The sequence below is a fragment of the Rhinoraja longicauda genome, chromosome 18 (genome assembly GCF_053455715.1).
Source record: "Rhinoraja longicauda isolate Sanriku21f chromosome 18, sRhiLon1.1, whole genome shotgun sequence".
Classification (NCBI taxonomy): domain Eukaryota; kingdom Metazoa; phylum Chordata; class Chondrichthyes; order Rajiformes; family Arhynchobatidae; genus Rhinoraja; species Rhinoraja longicauda.
In genome coordinates this window covers 22,767,442-22,791,895 of record NC_135970.1, presented here as the reverse complement: position 1 = coordinate 22,791,895, position 24,454 = coordinate 22,767,442, and the positions used below count along the sequence as shown (strand labels likewise).

General features: G+C 41.2%; 1 protein-coding gene across 9 annotated transcripts in view; it reads right to left on the bottom strand.

Annotated features, from left to right (window-relative positions):
• LOC144602325 (leucine-rich repeat-containing protein 4C-like) overlaps positions 1–24,454 on the bottom strand; it is a 723,850-nt gene that overhangs the window by 227,770 nt on the left and 471,626 nt on the right. For 8 of the 9 annotated variants that reach the window (XM_078415288.1, XM_078415296.1, XM_078415289.1 and 5 more), the window contains one exon: positions 21,581–21,637. The gene's annotated coding sequence lies outside the window, so the exon portion shown is untranslated. Of the gene's footprint in view, positions 1–13,493; positions 13,609–21,580; positions 21,638–24,454 lie in introns of all 9 variants that reach the window. The other variant, XM_078415291.1, reaches the window with a different exon arrangement.

The window sequence follows — 24,454 nt, the reverse complement described above, 5'->3', positions numbered from 1 at the left end:
GTGCACAATGATCCTATAATTATTTCGGTGAGCTAAAAAGTGCAATAGTTGTACCTGCTTATTCATCACATTGTCTCTTTGTATACAATAGATTTTTCTCGCAACATTTTTTACGGTGATTATTGGAAAGTCTAGGTCTCAAGGTCATAGCCTCAGGATTAAAGGACCTTCTTTTCGGAAGGAGATGAGGAGTTTCCAAATACACAGGACAAGATGTTAGAAATCCAAAGTGCCAAATGTCAACTTGCTCCCGGTGGTGATGGGAGGCTTATGCACTCACCTATGCTCCTCCGATGTTGAGAAAGGCTAGGCAAACACGTCATTGGGGTTATCAAGTGGGCACCTACTTTCATCGACGTTTCGCTGATTGGACCCACGACGTCTCCAGTAGGCTCAGCAGTGCATTCTGGCGTCCCAGAACCACCCCCCTCTGCATCTGCCTAGCCGGCTTACTTGGGAGACCAGATGGGGTCTTTGCTCTTCAGCCAGAGCCACTGGCTACTGCGCTCTGCCACCTGTGATGTTTCCTTGATAGCCTGGCGTAGGGCTCGTCCGCTGATCCCCAGGTCCTTCATCAGTCTTACGGTAGATGTTGCCACAAATCCTTGACATCCAACTTCTACCGGGTAGATCTTTGCTCTCCAGCCCCGCTGTTCTGCCTCCGCTGCAAGGTCCATGTAGCGCAGTTTCTTTCTTTCAAAGGCTTCCTGCACAGCATCCTCCCAAGGGACTGTGAGCTCCACAAAATACACCATGCGCTGAGAGTTGGACCAGAGGACAAGATCAGGCCTTACGTTGGTGATGGCTATCTCTGGTGGAACTGTAAGCCGTTGGTCCACATCCACCCACATCAGCCAGTCCCGGGCTGCCTCCAGCTGTCCAAACCTTGTCATTGGTGGAATTTTCCGTTGCTTTTGTACCCCCTCCCGAACAAAGGCAATTGGCATAACTGGGTTGGTTGTTCTGGGCGGCAGGGCATAGTTGGTTGTTCTCCTGCTTTCCAGAGTCGCTGCCAGGCATTTGAGCACTTGATTATGTCTCCAGGTGTACCGTCCTTGGGAGAGGCTTACTCTACACCCAGTGAGGATGTGCTTAAGCGTGGCTGGTGTTGAACACAGGGGGCAGAAATGTATTTAGTCAGAGAGTGGTGAATCTGTGGAATTATTTGCCACAGAGGGCTGTGGAGACCAAGTCAATGGATTTTTTTAAGGCTGAGATAGATAGATTCTTGATTAGTTCAGATGTCAGATGTTATGGGGAAAAGGCAGGGGAATGGGGTTAGGAGGGAGAGATAGATCAGCCATGATTGAATGACGGAGTAGACGACGAGTCTTATGATTTTATGATGTTATTCATGTCATTCTTTGTAACTGAGCAAAAATAATTCATGTCAAGATGTAAGCGTGCCTGTAGTTTGGGGTATGTTGCAGTTTCTGAAATAATCTGCACCTTTCAATTTTTGGCATCTAAAGGCAACCTGGAATCACACTATATTTGCCTGGGGATTGCAAATTGCAGCGCAAAAGGGATAGAAATTTAGAAAGGTTTGGAAATTACGCCCATGGATTGTAACATTGAAATTAGTGGGGCAATGATTAAGAGTAGGAGGGCATGAAGAAGCAAATGCAAACATGTTAAACCCCATTCATTGTTGTGAAATTAATGCAATCTATCATTGTGATGAAGGAACCATTCACATGGACAGCTCCAAGTCAGCAAGGAATTTTGAAGAGTGGAGTTTTAGCTAAAAAAATCTTGCTGAAGATTTCTCAAAATTGCGAGAGGAGTATCTTTGGTTGTTATTTTACAAATGTCCCTACCTGGTGTTTGATAATTCTACACATCAGTGTTTTATCATCTATTACAACATTTGTAATTAATGATAAGCTTGTGATGTCTTGCCAACTGAGAGTCAAGGTAAAGAGTGGGATATATTGAGTGGTGGGATATAACATGTGATCTTTACAAAGTTCTGTCATGGTTACTCAGCTTTTCACGATAGAAACTGATGATGACCTGCATAAAAGAATAGATACTTGTACATCCATGCATGCACTTAATATTAACTTAATATGTTGCGTAGATGACTTTAGACATATAGCATGGAAACAGGCCCAGTGAGTCTGGGGTGACCAGCAATCACCCCACGCACTAGCACTGTCCTACATGCTTGGAACAATTTTACAATTTTACCAAAGCCAAATAACCTATAAACATGTATGTATGTGGGATATGGGAGAAAACTGGAGAACCCAGAGAAAATCCATGCAGCCACCAGGAGAACAGACAAACTCTGTACAGATGGCACCCGTAGTCGGGATCAAACCCGGTCCTCAAGCGCTGTAAGGCAGCAACTTTACCGCTGTGCCTCTGTGCCGCTTTAAGCAAAGCATGGAGGAGAGAAGGAACTGCCCAAGATCTAAAGAATACCACCTCATCTGTGAAACATGGTGGTGGGGGTGTTATGGCCTGGGCATGTATGGCTGCTAAAGGAACTGGCTCACTTATCTTCATTGATGTTACAACTGCTGATGGTAGTAACATAATGAATTTTGAAGTGTTTAGACATATCCTATCGGCTCAAGTTCAAACAAATGCCTCAAAACTAATTGGCCGGAAGTTCATTCTACAGCAAGACAATGATCCCAAACATACTGCTAAAGCAACAAAGGAGTTTTTCAAAGTAAAAAAATGGGCAATTCTTGAGTGGCCAAGTCAATCACCCGATCTGAACCCAATTGAGCATCCCTTTTATATGCTGAAGAGAAAACTGAAGGGGACTAGCCCCCAAAACAAGCATAAGCTGTGGAAAGTGTACAATTATTACAAGGCATTGTTTGAGACCATGAGTTTGCACATGGAAGCTGTCCTGTTTCTTAAGAAGACAGCAGTAAGCTGAAGACAAGCAATGTCAAATTATATGGTATATTCAAGTTAGGTCACAGACTGTCAACACAATATACAGCACAGACCAACTGCTGAGGCAGTTATGCCAACTTACATCAGATTTTTACCATCATCTGAACAACAGTGACTGGATGTCAAGCTGCAATGTAATTTTATTGTGCAATTCAGCAAATACAGAGGAGGGATCTTTTTTGATGTGTATATTTATACCTTGCATATTAGGAGCTGGAATTGGTCAGCATTGATTTGTGAGCGTAAAATTCCATTTAAATATCAAACTCATTCATTAATGGGACCATTTGCTTGAACAAACAACTACAGTGGCCTCCATAATGTTTGGGACAAAGACCCATCATTTATTTATTTGCCTCTGTACGCCAGAATTTGAGATTTGTAATAGAAAAAAATCACATGTGGTTAAAGTGCACATTGTCAGATTTTATTAAAGGGTATTTTTATACATTTTGGTTTCACCATGTAGAAATTACAGCTGTGTTTATACATAGTCCCCCCCATTTCAGGGCACCATAATGTTTGGGACACATGGCTTTACGGGTGTTTGTAATTGCTCAGGTGTGTTTAATTGCCTCAATGCACACAAAAGAGAGCTCTCAGCACCTAGTCTTTCCTCCAGTCTTTCCATCATCTTTGGAAACTTTTATTGCTGTTTATCAACATGAGGACCAAAGTTGGCCCAATGAGGCCAAAGAAGCCGTTATGAGACTGAGAAACAAGAATAAAACTGTTAGAGACATCAGCCAAACCTTGGGCTTACCAAAATCAACTGTTTGGAACATCATTAAGAAGAAAGAGAGCACTGGTGAGCTTACTAATCGCAAAGGGACTGGCAGGCCAAAGAAGATCTCCACAGCTGATGACAGAATTCGCTCTATAATAAAGAAAAATCCCCAAACACCTGTCCGACAGATCAGAAACACTCTTCAGGAGTCAGGTGTGGATTTGTCAATGACCGCTATTCACCAAAGACTTCATGAACAGAAATACAGAGGCTACGCTGTAAGATGCAAATCACTGGTTAGCCGCAAAAATAGGATGGCCAGGTTACAGTTTGCCAAGAAGCACTTAAAAGAGCAACCACAGTTCTGGAAAAAGGTCTTGTGGACAGATAAGATGAAGATTAACTTATATCAGAGTGATGGCAAGAGCAAAGTATGGAGGAGAGAAGGAACTGCCCAAGATCTAAAGTATATCACCTCATCTGTGAAACACGGTGGTGGGGGTGTTATGGCCTGGGCATGTATGGCTGCTAAAGGAACTGACTCACTTATCTTCATTGATGTTACAACTGCTGATGGTAGTAACATAATGAATTTTGAAGTGTTTAGACATATCCTATCGGCTCAAGTTCAAACAAATGCCTCAAAACTAATTGGCCGGAAGTTCATTCTACAGCAAGACAATGATCCCAAACGTACTGCTAAAGCAACAAAGGAGTTTTTCAAAGTTAAAAATTGGTCAATTCTTGAGTGGCCAAGTTCAAACAAATGCCTCAAAACTAATTGGCCGGAAGTTCATTCTACAGCAAGACAATGATCCCAAACATACTGCTAAAGCAACAAAGGAGTTTTTCAAAGTAAAAAAATGGGCAATTCTTGAGTGGCCAAGTCAATCACCCGATCTGAACCCAATTGAGCATCCCTTTTATATGCTGAAGAGAAAACTGAAGGGGACTAGCCCCCAAAACAAGCATAAGCTGTGGAAAGTGTACAATTATTACAAGGCATTGTTTGAGACCATGAGTTTGCACATGGAAGCTATCCTGTTTCTTAAGAAGACAGCAGTAAGCTGAAGACAAGCAATGTCAAATTATATGGTATATTCAAGTTAGGTCACAGACTGTCAACACAATATACAGCACAGACCAACTGCTGAGGCAGTTATGCCAACTTACATCAGATTTTTACCATCATCTGAACAACAGTGACTGGATGTCAAGCTGCAATGTAATTTTATTGTGCAATTCAGCAAATACAGAGGAGGGATCTTTTTTGATGTGTATATTTATACCTTGCATATTAGGAGCTGGAATTGGTCAGCATTGATTTGTGAGCGTAAAATTCCATTTAAATATCAAACTCATTCATTAATGGGACCATTTGCTTGAACAAACAACTACAGTGGCCTCCATAATGTTTGGGACAAAGACCCATCATTTATTTATTTGCCTCTGTACTCCAGAATTTGAGATTTGTAATAGAAAAAATCACATGTGGTTAAAGTGCACATTGTCAGATTTTATTAAAGGGTATTTTTATACATTTTGGTTTCACCATGTAGAAATTACAGCTGTGTTTATACATAGTCCCCCCCATTTCAGGGCACCATAATGTTTGGGACACATGGCTTTACGGGTGTTTGTAATTGCTCAGGTGTGTTTAATTGCCTCAATGCACACAAAAGAGAGCTCTCAGCACCTAGTCTTTCCTCCAGTCTTTCCATCATCTTTGGAAACTTTTATTGCTGTTTATCAACATGAGGACCAAAGTTGGCCCAATGAGGCCAAAGAAGCCGTTATGAGACTGAGAAACAAGAATAAAACTGTTAGAGACGTCAGCCAAACCTTGGGCTTACCAAAATCAACTGTTTGGAACATCATTAAGAAGAAAGAGAGCACTGGTGAGCTTACTAATCGCAAAGGGACTGGCAGGCCAAAGAAGATCTCCACAGCTGATGACAGAATTCGCTCTATAATAAAGAAAAATCCCCAAACACCTGTCCGACAGATCAGAAACACTCTTCAGGAGTCAGGTGTGGATTTGTCAATGACCGCTATTCACCAAAGACTTCATGAACAGAAATACAGAGGCTACGCTGTAAGATGCAAATCACTGGTTAGCCGCAAAAATAGGATGGCCAGGTTACAGTTTGCCAAGAAGCACTTAAAAGAGCAACCACAGTTCTGGAAAAAGGTCTTGTGGACAGATAAGATGAAGATTAACTTATATCAGAGTGATGGCAAGAGCAAAGTATGGAGGAGAGAAGGAACTGCCCAAGATCTAAAGTATATCACCTCATCTGTGAAACACGGTGGTGGGGGTGTTATGGCCTGGGCATGTATGGCTGCTAAAGGAACTGACTCACTTATCTTCATTGATGTTACAACTGCTGATGGTAGTAACATAATGAATTTTGAAGTGTTTAGACATATCCTATCGGCTCAAGTTCAAACAAATGCCTCAAAACTAATTGGCCGGAAGTTCATTCTACAGCAAGACAATGATCCCAAACGTACTGCTAAAGCAACAAAGGAGTTTTTCAAAGTTAAAAATTGGTCAATTCTTGAGTGGCCAAGTTCAAACAAATGCCTCAAAACTAATTGGCCGGAAGTTCATTCTACAGCAAGACAATGATCCCAAACATACTGCTAAAGCAACAAAGGAGTTTTTCAAAGTTAAAAAATGGGCAATTCTTGAGTGGCCAAGTCAATCACCCGATCTGAACCCAATTGAGCATCCCTTTTATATGCTGAAGAGAAAACTGAAGGGGACTAGCCCCCAAAACAAGCATAAGCTAAAGATGGCTGCAATACAGGCCTGGCAGAGCATCACCAAAGAAGACACCCAGCAACTGGTGATGTCTATGAATCGCAGACTTCAAGCAGTCATTGCATGCAAAGGAAATGCAACAAAATACTAAACATGACTACTTTCATTTACATGACATTGCTGTGTCCCAAACATTTTGGTGCCCTGAAATGGGGAGACTATGTATAAACACTGCTGTAATTTCTACATGATGAAACCAAAATGTATAAAAACGGCCTTTATTAAAATCTGATAATGTGCACTTCAACCACATGTGATTTTTTTCTATAACAAATCTCAAATTGTGGAGTAAAGAGGCAAATAAATAAATGATTGGTCTTTGTCCCAAACGTTATGGAGGGCACTGTCGGTAAGGCAGCAACTCTACCGCTGTGCAACCGTTCCGCCCCATTGCCATTAAATAAATCCATCACGTATCTCATTACACCTAAGCAAATGCTTGTGTCATATCAATTCCGTTGGTTAGTCAAGTAAACATTACCATGTCCTTCATTCTTTATTTTTCCTATGGTCATTAAACTGGAAACATCAAATATCAGTACTTCAATCAAAACCAGACTATCAACCAGCGAGTTATTCAAATCAATAAATATCTTGTCAGATTCTTGTAATACCATTACGATCTTTGCAAAAGTGCAGACGGTAGTGCATTTACAGTCAAATCTGTGTGGAGCAGTTCACACCTGACTGAAGGTGAGACAACTAGCTGCTAGTGTTTTGGCAAATAAACTGCAGAAAGTTTAAGGTAACCCCCTATATGTGAAATCCCAATGGGTGCATAGAATCTGAAAATATCACAGTGCTACGTGATCCTTAAATCTCTCCCATGATTCAATGAGGGTGTCACCACAACTATCTGCGGGCTATGCGGAGAATATCTTTGAGCAGATTCTTAAATTTAGTCTCATGAAGTTGAAATGGGTCAACAGCTGCATTTCTTACGTTTGAGAGTAGTTTGACCTTTACACAGTTGATAGGTTTCAACATGAATCTGAAACACTGCATTGACTGATCCTTAATTGGTAAAGCATCCGAATACTTGGATGTGGTGAAGATACATGTTCAGAAATGATAAAGGCCGTCTGGCCGATGAATAAAAGCCTGAGACAAATATATCAGTCAGTAAATTTCTTTTTATCATCAGCAATAGGTTGTGCCTGAAGGAAATGCAATGCTACCTCTTGTTTGTGCTTCTCCTCCAGTTATTTTAGTTGGATGAATTTCCAGTTTATTTCTGTACCAGCATACAAAAATGCCTCAATGAATTTTCCCGTAGGAAATCAACAACAGCAGCATCACATGTTTTATACTGGTCCTCACCTGCAGAATGCATACATCGAGGAAGCTGGGAAAAAAAATGATGCCAGAAAATAAAATACTAAAATTAAATTAAACACAACTGCAGGCAAAGAGAAACATTGCAATGATTTTCATTTAAATGGGCTGCTTGGAAGTTGGAACTTCTGCATCTACCTTTCTGGAGTCCGATCACTGCATGGTGATGTTAGGCAGTAAAACTCTGATAATCCATTACCTGACCAGCTGGATATCTCAAGGGGTTGCCATTTCCACTCACTGGGGCCATGGTTCCTGCACTTCCTTTCTACTGTGTGGGTCTTTGGTATCCATGTTCCCAAAGAATGGTTAAGGTTTGGGTTGCGGCATAACCAGACTGCTTGCTGAGGTACCAGTTCCCGTGCTCTTTACTGCTCATCAGTTCCTTTGCTCCCCAATCACTTGCTGGGGCCCCATTTCCCCAGCTCTCATCTCACTCACCAAGCCATCAGTTGTCATGTTCCCCACTCACTCGATGGGGTCCTGATTCAGGGTCCCCCGCTCCCTCTCATCTAGTTCTGTTGACAGAATTCCCTTTGAAACTTCCACGTTCGGATTTCCGACTCTCCTGCACTGTTTCAATCCACCAGCTTATTTTAATTGTAATATCGTTTAAAAAATAGCGAATTAAAACAGCAGAGTATTATGATAGCTCACAAATCCGTCACCTCCGAAGTCCTAATCTTGTTCGATTGGTGGAGTATTTTTGTAACAGCAGGTCAGTGACTAGAATGTTGCAAGAAGAGAGGGTCATCATTTAGACCATTCTCCCACCGAGTCCGCACCGACCAGCGATCACATCGTACACTGATATACACACTCGGGACAATTTTACAATTTTAACGGAACCAATTAACCTACAAACCTGTATGGCTTTGGAGTGTGGGAGGAAACCTGAGCACCCAGAGAAAACCCACGCGGTCAAAGGGAGAACGTACACAAATTACATACAGACAGTGCCCGTAGGCAGGATCGAACCCTGGTCTCTGGTGCTGCAAGGCAGCAACTTTACCGCTGTGCAACCGTTCCACCCCATTGCCATTAAATAAATCCATCACATATCTCATTACACCTAAGCAAATGCTTGTGTCATATCAATTCCGTTGGTTAGTCAAGTAAACATTACCATGCCTTCATTCTTTTGAATTTCCTGTGGCCATTAGACTGGAAACATCAAAATATCAGTGCAAGTCTCTGGCTATAATATTTAAGATTTTATGACAGTCATTCGCAAAGTCAGGGCTGGCTAAAATTCAAAAGCTTCATGCATAACTTTCTGTCATTTCATTAAATTTCCTTCATGTATGTGACATGTTGTCAAGGTCACAATGGATACACAGATTGAAGACCGATTCTTTGTTGTAATTGCACAGTACCTAATTACAATCTGTCAAGTCACTTGCTAACAGGACATTGTCATTTGCTTAGATGTTTTTTCTGGCATGCTCAGTTCCAGAAGTAAGGCAGATTATTACCACTGCAGCACAGCCAACAGGAGACATGCAGATAGACACAAAATGCTGGAGTAACTCAGCGGGACAGGCAGCATCTCTGGATGGAAGGAATAGGTGACGTTCCTTCGGGTCGAGACCCTTCTTCAGACTGAGAGTCATGGGAGAGGGAGACAGAGATATGGAAGGGTAAGGTGTGAAAACAAGAGATCAAAGAGGACAAAGCTCAAGGAAAATGTCGAATAGATTATTGTTGACTGGGGAAGATGACAATGAGACATACAAAGTAAAATGTAATCAGAAGGACAGTTGGAGAACAAAGATACATGAGGGATGAAGAGAGAGGGAAACCAAAGAATACTTGAAGTTAGAGGAGTCAATGTTCCCAAGCAAAATATGAGGTGCTGTTCCTCCAATTTGCATTGGGCCTCACTCTGACAGTGGAAGAGGCCCAGGACAGAAAAGTCAGTGTGGGAATGGGAGAGGGAGTTAAAGTGTTTAACAATTGAGAGATCATGTAGGTCTAGGCGGACTGAGCGGAGTATGCATCTCCTACCATTGTCTGCCCTTTGTGCTGGAATGTTCTCCACTTATGGAATCAATGCAAGTACAAATTCACAAATTAACAATTAAAGGAATTAATTTCATCAAAGCAAATCAGGACCTAGTCTATAAAAGCAGAGAGATACGTAGTTAACAAGTTGGACGGAAACGAGTACTTCCATCATTCTGTCATCAATATTAATTTTCAATTAGGTTGAACCTGCAGTTCCTTCTTATTCATTTTCAGCTGCAAGGTTGAGGGAAAGTTACAAAACTGTTATGACGCACCTTGCTCAGGGTGACTCTGAGGTGGTGGGGGGGGGGGGGGGGTGAAGGTGGGGGGGGGGGGGGGGGGGGGGGGGGGGGGGGGGAGGTGGGAGTGTGGTTGGTGATGGTGTGCAGGAAGATAATATTTCAGCAATGAACAACAAATAAAATGAGTGCAAGATGGATTAACTGCCTTTCTTTACAATTTACTTTCCAAACTAATTACATTCCAAACTAATAAACATTATTTTTCATTTTTGGGATTAAACAAAATGGCAAATAAGATAAACTGAATATTGTCCATAAATCTAAGAATATTATTACCCCATCACTGGATACATGATCACAGGGCAGTGTGTTGATTTGTGAACTGAGGCAGAACTGCAAAGATGCACTGTGGGTGTGAAAATATCCAGTATTTTATAACATATATAACAACTACAGCATGGAAACAGGCCTGTCCGGCCCTACCAGTCCACGCCGACCATTCTCCCTGACCTAGTCTCATCTACCTGCACTCAGACCATAACCCTCCAATCCCCTCCTATCCATATACCTATCCAATTTACTCTTAAATAATAAAATCGAGCCAGCCTCCACCACTTCCACCGGAAGCCCATTCCATACAGCCACAACCCTCTGAGTAAAGAAGTTCCCCCTCATGTTACCCCTAAACCTTTGTCCCTCAATTCTGAAGCTATGTCCCCTTGTTGGAATCTTCCCCACTCTCAAAGGGAAAAGCCTACCCACGTCAACTCTGTCCGTCCCTCTCAAAATTTTAAAAACCTCTATCAAGTCCCCCCTCAACCTTCTACGCTCCAAAGAATAAAGACCCAACCTATTCAACCTCTCTCTGTAGCCTAAGTGCTGAAACCCAGGCAACATTCTAGTAAATCTCCTCTGTACCCTCTCCATTTTGTCGACATCCTTCCTATAATTTGGCGACCAGAACTGCACACCATACTCCAGATTCGGCCTCACCAATGCCCTGTACAATTTCAACATTACATCCCAACTTCTATACTCGATGCTCTGATTTATAAAGGCAAGCATACCAAACGCCTTCTTCACCACCCTATCCACATGAGATTCCACCTTCAGGGAACAATGCACAGTTATTCCCAGATCCCTCTGTTCCACTGCATTCCTCAATTCCCTACCATTTACCCTGTACGTCCTATTTTGATTTGTCCTACCAAAATGCAGCACCTCACACTTTTATGTTCTAAGACTCAAATGGTTACAATAAAATCATGGAAAGTGCATCATAAGGTACTTTTAATCCAAATCTACTTCCATTTAGAGAGAAAATGGCAGTTCAGGAGGGAGCTGTTAACTAGGGTAACAAGAATGACAGTTAATCGAAAATAATGAGCAGTAAAGTTCAGGGAGGCCTGTGGGCCTATCCTTTATAAAGTTTGAAATCTTTTTTTGACTGTGGAGCTGAGTATAGATGTTTCTAATCTTAATGGAAATTATGGGATATTATGGGAAGTCAAAGGTGATAGGCCCAATGCAAATTGGAGGAACAGCACCTCATATTTTGCTTAGGCAGCTTACAACCCAGCGGTATGAATAATGATTTCGCTAACATCAAGTAACCCTTGCATTCTCCCTAGGGTGAGAGGGGTGGAATCTTTCCCATCCTAGTTCTCTGACTAGTTTCACTAGTCAATCCTTCTGATTGATTTTAATGATTGTATGCCTCCTTGTCACCTTCCCCTCAGCTAACAATGAACCATTCTACATTTCCTGATCATCGACTGGTCTGATTTGTCGTTTTCAAACCCTGCCCCTCCACATCTCTAGACTCACTCTCCCCTGACTCTCAGTCTGAAGAAGGGTCTCGACCCAAAACGCCACCCATTCCTTCTCTCCAGAGATGCAGACTGACCCGCTGAGTTACTCCGGCATTTTGTGTCTATCTTTGGCGTAAATCAGAATCTGCAGTTCCTTCCTGCACATAAATTCAAACTCTTCCTGGTTGGCACAGCCTCACAGATAGTATAACCTGGTTATTCTCTGCAGGCGACTGTTATGTCTTCTCGGATTGTACCATAAATTATTTACCTATTTTGGATAGTAGCTTTTGTCTTCTTTTTTTCCTGCATGCATGCATGTAATACTCTGTGGGGGAAGCCTAACTTTACCAACAGCTTATTTTCAAAAGAATTTCATACAGGTGTAAGTCCATAAATCCCATTTACCAATTACACTTGGATGCCTGTGCCAAAATGAATCTACTTCACTCTCCAACCTCATCACAATCCATTTCCTTTAACAAAAAAAACAAACTGGATGTGGAGGTTTTAATATACTTCATATTTGATGCAATATATATCAAATTAAAATATTGGCCGACTCTTGTTACTGATCTGCAGGGACAAGCAAGCAATCAAAATGAATATATTAGAGGAAATCTCAATACAAAGATGTACAATTTAGTGGGACTAGTGTAGCTGTGACATGTTGGCCGGTGCGGGGGAGTTGGGCCGAAGGGCCTGTTTCCATATTCCATGACACTCTATCTACCTGCACACAAAAACCAAGTGGTGAACACATTCACACAAATTATAAACAAATCTCCCTTCACTGAAAACCTCTGAGCCTCTCAGACGTAAAATGGCTTCTTTGAACTTAAATTATTTCTGGCCACCTCCAAAACCTACAACCTTTAACATCAATCTATGGAACTGGTGCACTGCAGCGCTGAGAATTACATTCCACACTGTGTATCTCACCTTTTCACCACTTATTGTATTTGTGTTTGACGATTGCATTTCTGTACAGTATATCTGCTGTTTGGATGACATGCAACAAGTTTTTCACTGTACCTCCATTTCCGTGACAATAATGTACCAAAGATAAACCTTAACCCACCCAGAATAACAAGGGCAGTGGGCATTATGGAAATAACTGCCTACAGGTTTCCCTCCAAATTACGTATCATCCTGACTTGGAAATCATTGAGGCTGGATCTAACTCCCAGCAGTCCTCACTCAGCAACATTGTGGGAGTAATTAGCCAGAAAGACTGCAGCAAGTTAAGAAGGTAGCTCCCTGCTCCCTGCTATCTTCTAAGGTCCAACTGAGCATGGACAATAAATGGCGGGTTGACTAATGATGCCTGGATTTGTTCATTGAGTAATAGATTTATTCCTTATTCTTTGTTGATGTGCTTCATTTATCTCTGATAACACAGCTGTTTCAAAATCCCCAGCTGGCTCCATGCAGATGTGAACTAGGCAGAGGTCATATATTCCTACCAGGAGAATTAATCTTTCAGTTTAGCTTTTAATGTGTTGGAAAATAATTGCATTGATACACACTGAGTAAGCCCGATGTCCATGAAGCTCCACCCTAATGACATAGAAAGTTACTTTAATGATAATGGGAAATAAACACTTGCACAATAAAGGTATTACCTGGTGAAATGGTTTGTAGAATATCATCTTTGGAAAGTTCCTTCCTGCTAAGTTCTTGCTGCAAGGTATTCAACGTATTCTGTTTTACCACACCTCTGCTACCCACGGTACAATTCTTTGTGTGTGATTCTCAGCAGTAATTGTCCAAAGCAACATGGAGGAAAGCAGCAAGACTGATTATAAGTAACTTTCAGGGTATGAACCGTGGGAGATAGAAGCAACGGCTTGTAAGCACACACATATGGCCCTCACATGAAAGTGAATAATGTATGCCCATTATTACAGTGTATCTGTACCTGACTGTGTACGTGAATTGCCAAATATAGTTATACCTCCTGCCAGGTCTGGGACTTAAACATTCCCTTTGTCTCTATCGCTGCAACTGCCAGGTTTAATCATTTATCATTTCACACAGGTGATTCACCAGCTATTCATCCAACTTCACAAAGCATCTGGTGCCAAGCACAAAGCCATCTCCCACTACCCCAAGAGCGACATTGTTTCTTAATAAACTGTCTAGCCATTGATTATATGTATAGTCGCCTCCAACCATTAATGGTGGGAATAAAGTTGGGAGAGATGTAAGGAGAATATCGTAACACCTTGGATTTCAGCTGTCCACGCTCCTCCTGTCATGTCTCAATATTAACCTGTCTTTAATGTCATCCCTCCTGCACAGGGGAGGTGGACAGCTGCAGGTTTTAAATTTGAAGGTGAACCATTAAATCTCCAAAATCAACCTCAGAGCAAAGAATGCAACCAAAATAAAGAAGGCAATCAAATCTCTCGTGAGTTTTGCATTTCTTTTCCACCCCTCATGTAATTCCCTTCTCATGAGAATGAATAATTCCGTATACCGTACCAGTTTACAAGGTATAATGTTGCATGCTTCCAAAAGGAGGTGTCAGAGGTTATGGGGAGAAGGCAGGAGAATGGGGTTAGGAGGGAGAGATAGATCACCCATGATTGAATGGCGGAGTAGACTAAATGGGGTGAATGGCGGAGTAGACTAAATGGGGTGAATGGCGGAGTAGACTAAATGGGGTGAATGGCGGAGTAGACTAAATAGGCCGAATGGCCTAATTCTCCACCTGTCACTTATCATATCATATCATATATATACAGCCGGAAACAGGCCTTTTCGGCCCTCCAAGTCCGTGCCGCCCAGCGATCCCCGTACATTAACACTATCCTACACAATTTAGGGACAATTTTTACATTTTACCCAGCCAATTAACCTACATACCTGTACGTCTTTGGAGTGTGGGAGGAAACCGAAGATCTCGGAGAAAACCCACGCAGGTCACGGGGAGAACGTACAAACTCCTTACAGCACCCGTAGTCAGGATCGAACCCGAGTCTCCGGCGCTGCATTCGCTGTAAAGCAGCAACTTTACCGCTGCGCTACCGTGCCTAAAAGTGAGCAAACCCAGGAGGCTTTGAATATTGAAGATTCAAACTAAATAAGTTAAAATCTCTCATTGTGAAATGTAGGACAAGGATGCCCCAATGTCTTTGTCCCTGTCAGCTTAATACATTTTCTGAACATCAAGTAAAAATACCACCATTGTGTAATATTTTCTCTCATTCTCTTGCAATAATATACAGGCCTTGAAGTTCATGTTATACAGACAGACCGTCAATGACTAAGATAAACTTCCCGTCAAATTGGCAAGGATACTGCAGGAGATGTCAGGGGCCTATAACAGTAACAGAGTTTGGCTTTTTCACCAGCACATATATTTGCTGGAAGGCCTCTCTCCAAATTTTCTTGGCCACCGTTTGCATTTTGATTCATACATATGTACTTTAAGCCGCTCAGGGATTTATTTGCTACATGTTTCAGACAGACCAGTAAATCAGGAACACCGAGCAATATAGCTCTGGGCATGGAACACTCTATATCCATATGGCATAATAAAACACATTTCTGAGGCGGAGAAGCAATTGAAAATATTCAGCATTAACAAAAGCACCGTGATTCTACTTCCAACTTGAACAGATATTACTGACAAAATCTGCATGCAGATGATTACACATATAATTAATCACTGCCTAAGACCTGTGTATGCTCTGGAATTTCAGAGCTGAAGGTCCTCGATGCCTTCATTATAGCCTGTGAATAATATGGTTCTTGAACGCAAGAACAGGTCTAACCTAGAGTGGCAATGCACATCCTTGCATTACTTATAGATATTGAATTAGGGATTTGGGCAGTGAAGATTTAAATAGGATAGTTCATTTTTCATTGAGGCAGATTACTAGCCAGTCTGTTTAGTTTAGTTTAGTTTTGTTTAGTTTGGAGATACAGCGTTGAAGCAGGCTCTTCGGCCCATCATGTCTGCACTGACCAGCGATCCCTGCACACTTACATTATCCTATACACACTAGGTACAATTAACAATTTTACCAAGCCAATTAACTTACAAACCTGTTTGTCTTTTGAGTGTGGGAGGAAACCGGAGATCTAGGGGAAACCCCAAGCAGGTCACGGGGAGAATGTACAAACTCCATACAGACAAGCACCCGTAGACAGGATCGAACCCGGGTCTCTGGCGCTGTGAGGCAGCAACTCTACCGCTGCTCCACTGTGCCGCCCATATAATGTTAATAAACTTAATGCTCATCCCAGCTCCCTCTATCTTACTCAATAACACTATACCCTTACTGTCCTTTTATATTTCCTCAGAGACCCTCAGATTACTCACAACCTCCTACTTTCCTTCAACCCATTGATTATTTTCCCTGCCCGTTCCCAAAGGTCATCTCACTGATAACACCATATTTGTCTCTCGTCCACAAACTCTTTCCTACTTCCACCCTGATCTTCCCCTTGGCCTCTTGTCTACAATCGCCAATATCTTGCCATCCCACCCCAACCTTCTCCACAACAAGACCATCTTTTCACTGGTATCCCAATTGCTGCGTTACTACCTGATATCCTATCCCACATTGCGATTCTCTTCATTGCCCGATTTCTCCCATGATCACCAGATCTATTGTCTCAGACTTATAATAATGAGCTTTGATTTTTTTTGCCTGGGCATGTTACATCTTATGAAGGAAGACATCTATCTTTTGATTAAGCTGCAATACAACTTTGATGATGTATATTTCTATTTTTCCTTTTGTGTTTATATGTTATTAATTAACAAAATCAAAATATGCTATCCAGTTTTTTTTTCTTTTAAAATGTAAAACGAAGCTCCCTTCTGTCACAACCGCCTTCTGGGGTAACTAGAAGCAAAAAGACAAATGTTCATATTCTAATATGACTACAAGGAATGATTGGGTTTATTTATCAGCTGAAAATTGGTTTATTTATTAGTTAATACATCTCTAAACAAAAAAAACATTGATGCTTCTATCCCTGTATTCACCATCTTAAGAAGCATGGTGCTCAATCCATGACCAAGTCGTATTGGTAACGTTAGAACTGACAGGCTTCATGTTTGCCAAAGACGTACAGGTATGTAGGTTAATTGGCTGGGTAAATGTAAAAATTGTCCCTAGTGGGTGTAGGATAGTGTTAATGTACGGGGATCGCTGGGCGGCACGGACTTGGTGGGCCGAAAAGGCCTGTTTCCGGCTGTATATATATGATATGATGATATGATATGATATGAAGATGTTCTTTTTTATGAATTCAAGACCAACAATTCTCGCAAAGAGAAAGTGAAAGTCCACTGAAGATTGCAAAATAAATATCTCATACATGTCAAGGCAGATCATGCAACATTGCCGGTACAATAATAGCCTTCATTATAAATGTTCCTGTACCCTCAATACTTGTGAAGAGTTGATGGTCAGCATTAAAAAAATACTGTTCCCACACATAGAGACTGTTGTTTAACCATAAATAAATGAACTAAGTTGGAAATGGAACAATTGGTAAAGGACCAAGATTAATCATAAACTTTTTAATCATCAAAATGACAGGCCTTATCAGTTATAAGTATAAATGATATCCTCAGGCAACAGACACAGAATGAAACACATCACTTCAGGAAAATTATTGTAACATTCTAGATTTCACAGAATGCAGCATATCAGCTCCCATAGACAGTGGGATAAACTCATTGCAGTCTTGGCATTATTATAGTTTGCCTGAGGAAAAATTAAAATGCAAACTTAATTACACTTAGTGCTGCAACACGGCAATGCTGCAATAAATTCAGAAAGGATAAGTAATATCGCACATTTACATTGATTTTTCTTTCTATAATTTATAGAACATTTCCAATGAGGCACAAATCAGAGGCAAATCATGCGCAAGATAAATGTATAGCTCCCCTGTGGTGGAACGTGATTTAAGGTGATTGATATTTAAGAGTTCACTGGTAAGCTCAGTGTTGGGTGGGAAAATAATAAAACATTTTGCTGAAATTCAATTGCATATTTGAAAAAAGCGAGACTTGTTTGCCATGCTAAAACGTACAAACCTAAACAGTTATTTTGGTGAGATCAGCATGCTTCTGTAGCAATTTTCAGTCTGTGTGCGTGCACAGATTTTATTGACCCTTTTGGAAAACGTGTCGTTTGTATGCTGAATATTAATGTAATGTGGTGCATGCTACCACCATCCAATACCAGACTTAGTCATTACAAATCATACACCCATTATGTACGTTTTCTATCTACGTTGAAAGACAACATTAATTTGTGTTCATTTGCTTATAAAAAATTACAGTGGGTATGGGTGTACTGATAATTTTCAAAACTTCTTTTAAGTAGTCATCTCTGTGACATTCCATTTGCGTGCTCATCAAACTTAAAGAAAAAGGCACAGGAATTTATATCTCTGAATCTGCAATATTAAACCAGGCATGGAAAGGCAAAATAAAACCTGAAACTCTACAGATTGGGGAGCATCTATGGCGTTATCCTTGAAGTCAATGACCTTTGATCAGAACACAAAAAGACCCAGAGATGCAGTAAGATTAAGGTGCAATGAAAATGGAAGGAACAAAACCGAATGGGTGATGTTTCAGGTCAGTCTGACAAAGGGTCTCGATCTGAAACGTCACCCATTCCTTCTCTCCAGAGATGCTGCCTGTCCCGCTGAGTTACTCCAGCTTTTTGTATCCTACCCATATACCTGTCTAATTGCTTCTTAAATGTTGCGAGATAGTCCTTGCCTCAACTATCTCCTCTGGCAGCTTGTTCCACATATCCACAATACTTTCTGTGAAAACATCACCCCCAGATTCCTATAAAATGTTTCCCTCTTCACCTTAAACCTATGTCCTCTTGTTCTCGATTCCCCCATTCTAGGCAAGAGACTCTATGTGTCTACCTGATCTATTCCTCTCATGATTCTTTACACCTCCATATGATCACTCTTCATCCTCCTGTGCTCCAGGGAATAGAGTCCCTGCTCAACTTTATAATTTATAACAGAACTAAGTTTTGAATGCAGAAGGTTGTAAACATCTCATCTGAAAATACAGTGATGGTCATTTTATTTGTCCTGACCTTTCTGATTAGAAGACAGAAAAGATTTAAAAGTCATTGTTGATTGGAAGCTCGGGGTTATTCTAGTGAACAGAAATGAAGTGAAATGAGCAGGCAGCAAGTGTTAGGACAGTGGTCTACACTGGCTCCAATAGGTGTTTGTTTATCACATATCATGAATCATAGTTTCAGGGATGGTCCAACATAGCATCATGTGGATCAACTATGTGGATCAACTATGAAAAGTAATCTGAAATATCAAGACACTTTCAACTCAATGTCAAACTATTTTATTTTAGTTTTTAGTTTAGTTTAGAGATACGGTGCGGAAACATGCCCTTCGGCCCACCGGGTCTGCGCCGACCAGCGATCCTGCACGTTAACACTATCTTACACAAACGAAGGGCAACATTTTTTTACATTTACCAAGCTAATTAACCTACAAACCTGTACGTCTTTGGAATCTGGAAGGAAACCGAAGACTTCCGTGCAAACCCACTCAGGTCACAGGGAGAATGTACAAACTCTGTACAGACAGCACCCATAGTCGGGATTGAACCTGAGTCTCCGGCGCTGTAAGGCAGCAACTCTACCGCTGCACCACCGTGTTCCGAAACTTTTGCAATTTTATACACAACATTTCAGGAAGAAAATTGTCAAAGAGAAAATAGAGCTAACAATCATTCAGACTGATTTCAGGCATCAATAGTAAGGAAAGAAACTGTTGAAGACAAGGGTGAGCTTCAACCTCTCGCCTTATCTACACAGTGTGGAAATGAAATAAATAGCCTGGTGTACTACAATAGTGACCCACACTTAAAAAGGTTCAGAGAGCTGTAAAGCACTTGAGATGTCTTGGAGTCATGAAAAGTGCCATGGAAATGTATATTTCTGTTTCGTAAAATTTGTCCATGTTGTAGTAATCACGGCAGTAAGAATTACATGATCTGTGCGTTTATTAATGAGTACTTTAAACAATAATTAAGTTAAGTGTCAGTCTTGTTTCAGTAATAGCACGATATTGATCAGAATGTCATGAGTCTAAGATCCAATGCGTTGCAGAAGGGTTGTTCAATTGTGGAGTTAAATCGTGGTCTAATTTGCCCTCTTGGATATATGAGATTAACATGACATTATTGAAAGGAACTAGGGCAGCCACGGTGGTGCAGGGGTAGTGTCACTGCCTTACAGCGCTTGCAGTGCTGGAGACCCGGGTTTCATCCCGACTATGGGTACTGTCTGTATGGAGTTTGTACTTTCTCCCGGTGACCGCGTGGTTTTCTCCGAGATCTTCGGTTTCCTTCCACACTCCAACGACGTACAGGTATGTAGGTTAATTGGCTTGGTGTATGTGTAAATTGTCCTGTATGCGTGTGGGATGGTGTTAATGTGTGTGGGGATCACTGGTCGGTGCGGACACGGTAGGCCGAAGGGCCTGTTACCGCGCTGTATCTCTAAACTAAACTGACTAAAAGAATGCAAACTAATATTTATTCTTCAGACATCGTATTTAAAATATTCAGATATTTAGATCCAGTTAAGGGGTTTTGGTGCATTTCCCTGTGTGATTACACCTGGAAATTTATTTTGTTGCGTGTTTTGTACTTCGAGAAGTTCTGAAGTCAAATTGGTATTTATATATTTCTTTCTCTTTAGAAAAACTTTCCATTTTTCAATGTGTAGATTGTGTAATCTGTTCAAATATCTAAAATGACAGGAAACAGATGCTTCTAATCTAGAGAGATCTGCATCATGTAAATAACTTATTCTGAATATTAGATGGCATTTTGAGTCCCATTTTAAAAATAACCAAGAGAAAACACATAACCTTTCTGCCCCGTGCTGGCAAACAACTTCAGAAATGAGATGACTCCAACAAAATGTAATTTGATGCCAAGAAGCACATATTTTTATCTAAGTTACTGTCCCCAGCCACACATGTTGGCTCTACTGCTGTATTTATGATCGGGGCAATTAAGATGAACTGGCAGGGAGTGCACACAGTGGAATAATTTGTTCCATGATGAATTTTACATGATTTGAATCGCACAAATTCCATGCATTGAGAGGCCGTCCTGAAATTGCCACTTCAATGATTTTCGAATGAATACTGGTTTCAATCTCGTTTCATGTAGGGATACATTTCTCCAGTCGTGCACAGATTCACTCTCTCTGCCCCCGTATAATGTTGCCACTTTGCAATTATTGGGAGAAACGAGAGCAAGGCGGCGAAATGGCAAAGCCTGTACAGCTGCTTTGTGAATTCTTCTGCACCTACCTATTTTCCTGTTATGACACTCAACACCAACACTCTGCCAGAATGCAAATGGGAAATAAGGAAGGACTTCATGGATATTTAATAAGATATTCTCTGCACTACAGGTTCTGCCCAGATCACCGTGAACAAGGTTGCAGGCGCCGAACAGCGCAACTTTCATTGGGCGTTATACAATGTTAAGCAAGAGAACATCAAAAAGGTTTGTGAGGGTTGCCAATGGGACAAAGGATATTCTGTTCACCAGTAATTTTGATTATAAGAATAAGGAAAAGCACACCTATGCAAGCTCGTCTTTTCTAGACATCCCTTCTGCTCTTGCAAATTACAACATATAAGCAAAGCAGGATTCACTCACCGTGTTTATTTCGCCAGACAAATTGTGCGGGCCTGTGGAATCTGGACAAACGATAATCTGCAGGGAAAATCAAAACCGACATTAATAAAAAATTCAATCCCTCTTTCTTCTGCTACAATAAAATTGTGCAATCCTTTGAGTATATCTCATTTTCCGTGTCTATCAAAATACAATCTTCTACACTCTTAAGTTGGCACAGCTCTTAATATTTATGTTGCAAACAGAATGTGCAACAACTCCAAATGATGAAAGAGGACCATGCCTTTCTTAAAATGGTTATAGACAACATGCAATATTTTTACCAGTTGCCCAAACATATTCATGGTCAGAATCATGATCTATATATTGTTGGAGCATTTATATATATACTTGTATTTGTAAGAAGTGTAAAGTTTATGTTATAGGATAGCAACCGAACTAATGATCTAGATACATGAATTCAAATTTCTCCACCGTGGTGAAGGCATTTAAACTCAAGGAATGAAATGAATACAGAATAAGAAACAGCATTGATAATGGTGACTGTGAAACTACATGACTGTTTTAAAATCTGATTTGGTTCAATCATGTCAATTTAGGAAGACCATTTTCCTTCCTCACTCAATCTGATGAAAATGTGATACCAGACCCATGGCAATGTATTTATATCTTAACTGCATTGTAAAGTGGGCAGGCAAGACACACATTAGTAGTCCTTCCACTGCTGGACATTGAGGGGCAGAGTCATGTTGGGTGTATCCCTCAAGAAAGGGAAGGTATATCACTCCATGGGGCCACATGAGGGGCAACAGTGTTTTGTGTAAAGACGAGGTGCAAACACTCCTGTGTTTGACTCTGTCCAATATATAAACACTGAGAATGTGTGAAGGATTTTTGCACCATTTTTGTCTTGTATATATATATATATATATATATAATTCTGAATAAAGGTTATTTTGGGGGGGCAGAAAAGAGTAGCTCAAGGTGTATCACAACCATGAATTCCAGCCACTGATGCTAGGTAGTATATGCTTGTCACTTTTCCTTTTCTTTTTCTTTGGCACGTTTAATTTCAAGTTTTTTGTGCACTTTGTGTGTTGTGACTGTTGGCAGACCAATTTCCCTCCGGGGATGAATAAAGTTTTATCGTATCGTATCCTATCGTGTCGTATGCTAGTTTTGTTAAGAAATTGAAAGTTGAGAAATGAATAAAATAAGAGACGGCGGATGCTGGAATAGAGAATAAAAAATCTGCTGGAGAAACTCAGAGGCTCATGCAGCATCTGTGGAAGGAAATGGATGGAGGCTTTGGATTGAGACCCGTCATGTGGATTTTTTTTTTTCTTCCCTCTCAATCTTGGAAAGGCAAAAGCAAAGATGTTACTAGAAAGTCGGGAGACTTGCACCATCTGCTCAGTCTTGGCATGATTTCAGGCCACTTATTGACATATGGGACCTTGTCCTGAAGTCTGGTGCTCCTTCTGCATGAATTCAGCAACCCATTTCCTACTGTGCTAATTAACTGCACATTTGTTCTGGCATTAATGATGACAAGCTATTACTGGAATTGGTTGTCAGGACAAACAGAATTCAAAGTGGTCTCAAGGCACAATGGAAATCAGATAAGATGGTTGTCTCTTGGGAATTGAGCACGCGGAAACAAAAAGTGGTAGAAATAGTCAGTTTCTCAGGCAGCATCTGTGGAGAGTTTGCAGATGACACTAAAGTGGTTGGTGTTGCAGATAGTGAAGATAGTTGTATAGTTGTCAGAAATGGCAGCAGTATCTTGATCGGTTGGGCAAGTGGGCTGAGGAACGGTTGATGGAATTTAATACTGAGAAATGTGAGGTGTTGCATTTTGGGAAGACGAATGTGGGCAAGACCTACATAGTGAATGGTGGGACTCTGGGGAGTGTTGTAGAGCAGAGGGATCTAGGAATGTAGGTACATAGTTTGTTGAAAATGGCACCACAGGTAGATTGGGTGGTTAAAAAGGTTTTTGCAACATTGGCCTTCAACAGTCAGAGTGTTGTGTATAGAAGTTGGGGGGTCATGTTGCAGTTACGACACAATACGATACAATAGAACTTTATTCATCCCAGGAGGGAAATTGTTCTGCCAACAATCATAAAACACAACAAGACAATGAAACATGAAATTAAAGTGACGAGTGGAAATTCTAGGATTGGGGATGTGCAAGGATTGGGGAGGGGGGGAGGGGAGGGGAGGGGGTGAGGGGGAAGGGGGATCAGTCTACCCCACAACAGAAGGGGGAAGAGTTGTACAGTTTGATTAGTTATATAAAACGTTGGTGAGGTCGTAGTTATGGTATTGTGTTCAGTTCTGGGAACCATGTTATAGGAAAGATGTTGTCAAGCTGGAAAGGATGCAGAGAAGATTTACGAGGATGTTGCCAGGACTCGAGAGCCTAAGCATAGGGAGAGGTTGAGGAGGCTAGGACTCTATTCCTTGGAGCACAGGAGGATGAGAGTTAATCTTATAGAGGTGTACAAAACCATGAGAGGAATAGATCAGGTAGATGCACAGAGTAGGGGAATTGAGAACCAGAGGACACAGTTTAAGGTGAGGGGGGAAAGATTTAACAGGAACCTAAAGGGTAATTTCTTCACACAAAGGATGGTGGGTGCATGGATCCAGCTGCCAGAGGAGGTAGTTGAGGCAAGTACTATTGCACCATTTAAGAAACATTTAGACAAGTACATGGATAGGACGGGTTTGGAGGGATGTGGGCCAAACGCAGGCAGGTGGGACTACTGTAGATGAGACATGTTAGTTGGTGTGGATAGGTTGGGTCAAAGGGCCTGTTTCCATTCTGTACGACTCAATGACTCTATGTGAGAGGAAAAAGAAATAATGTTTCTGGTTGAAGCTCCT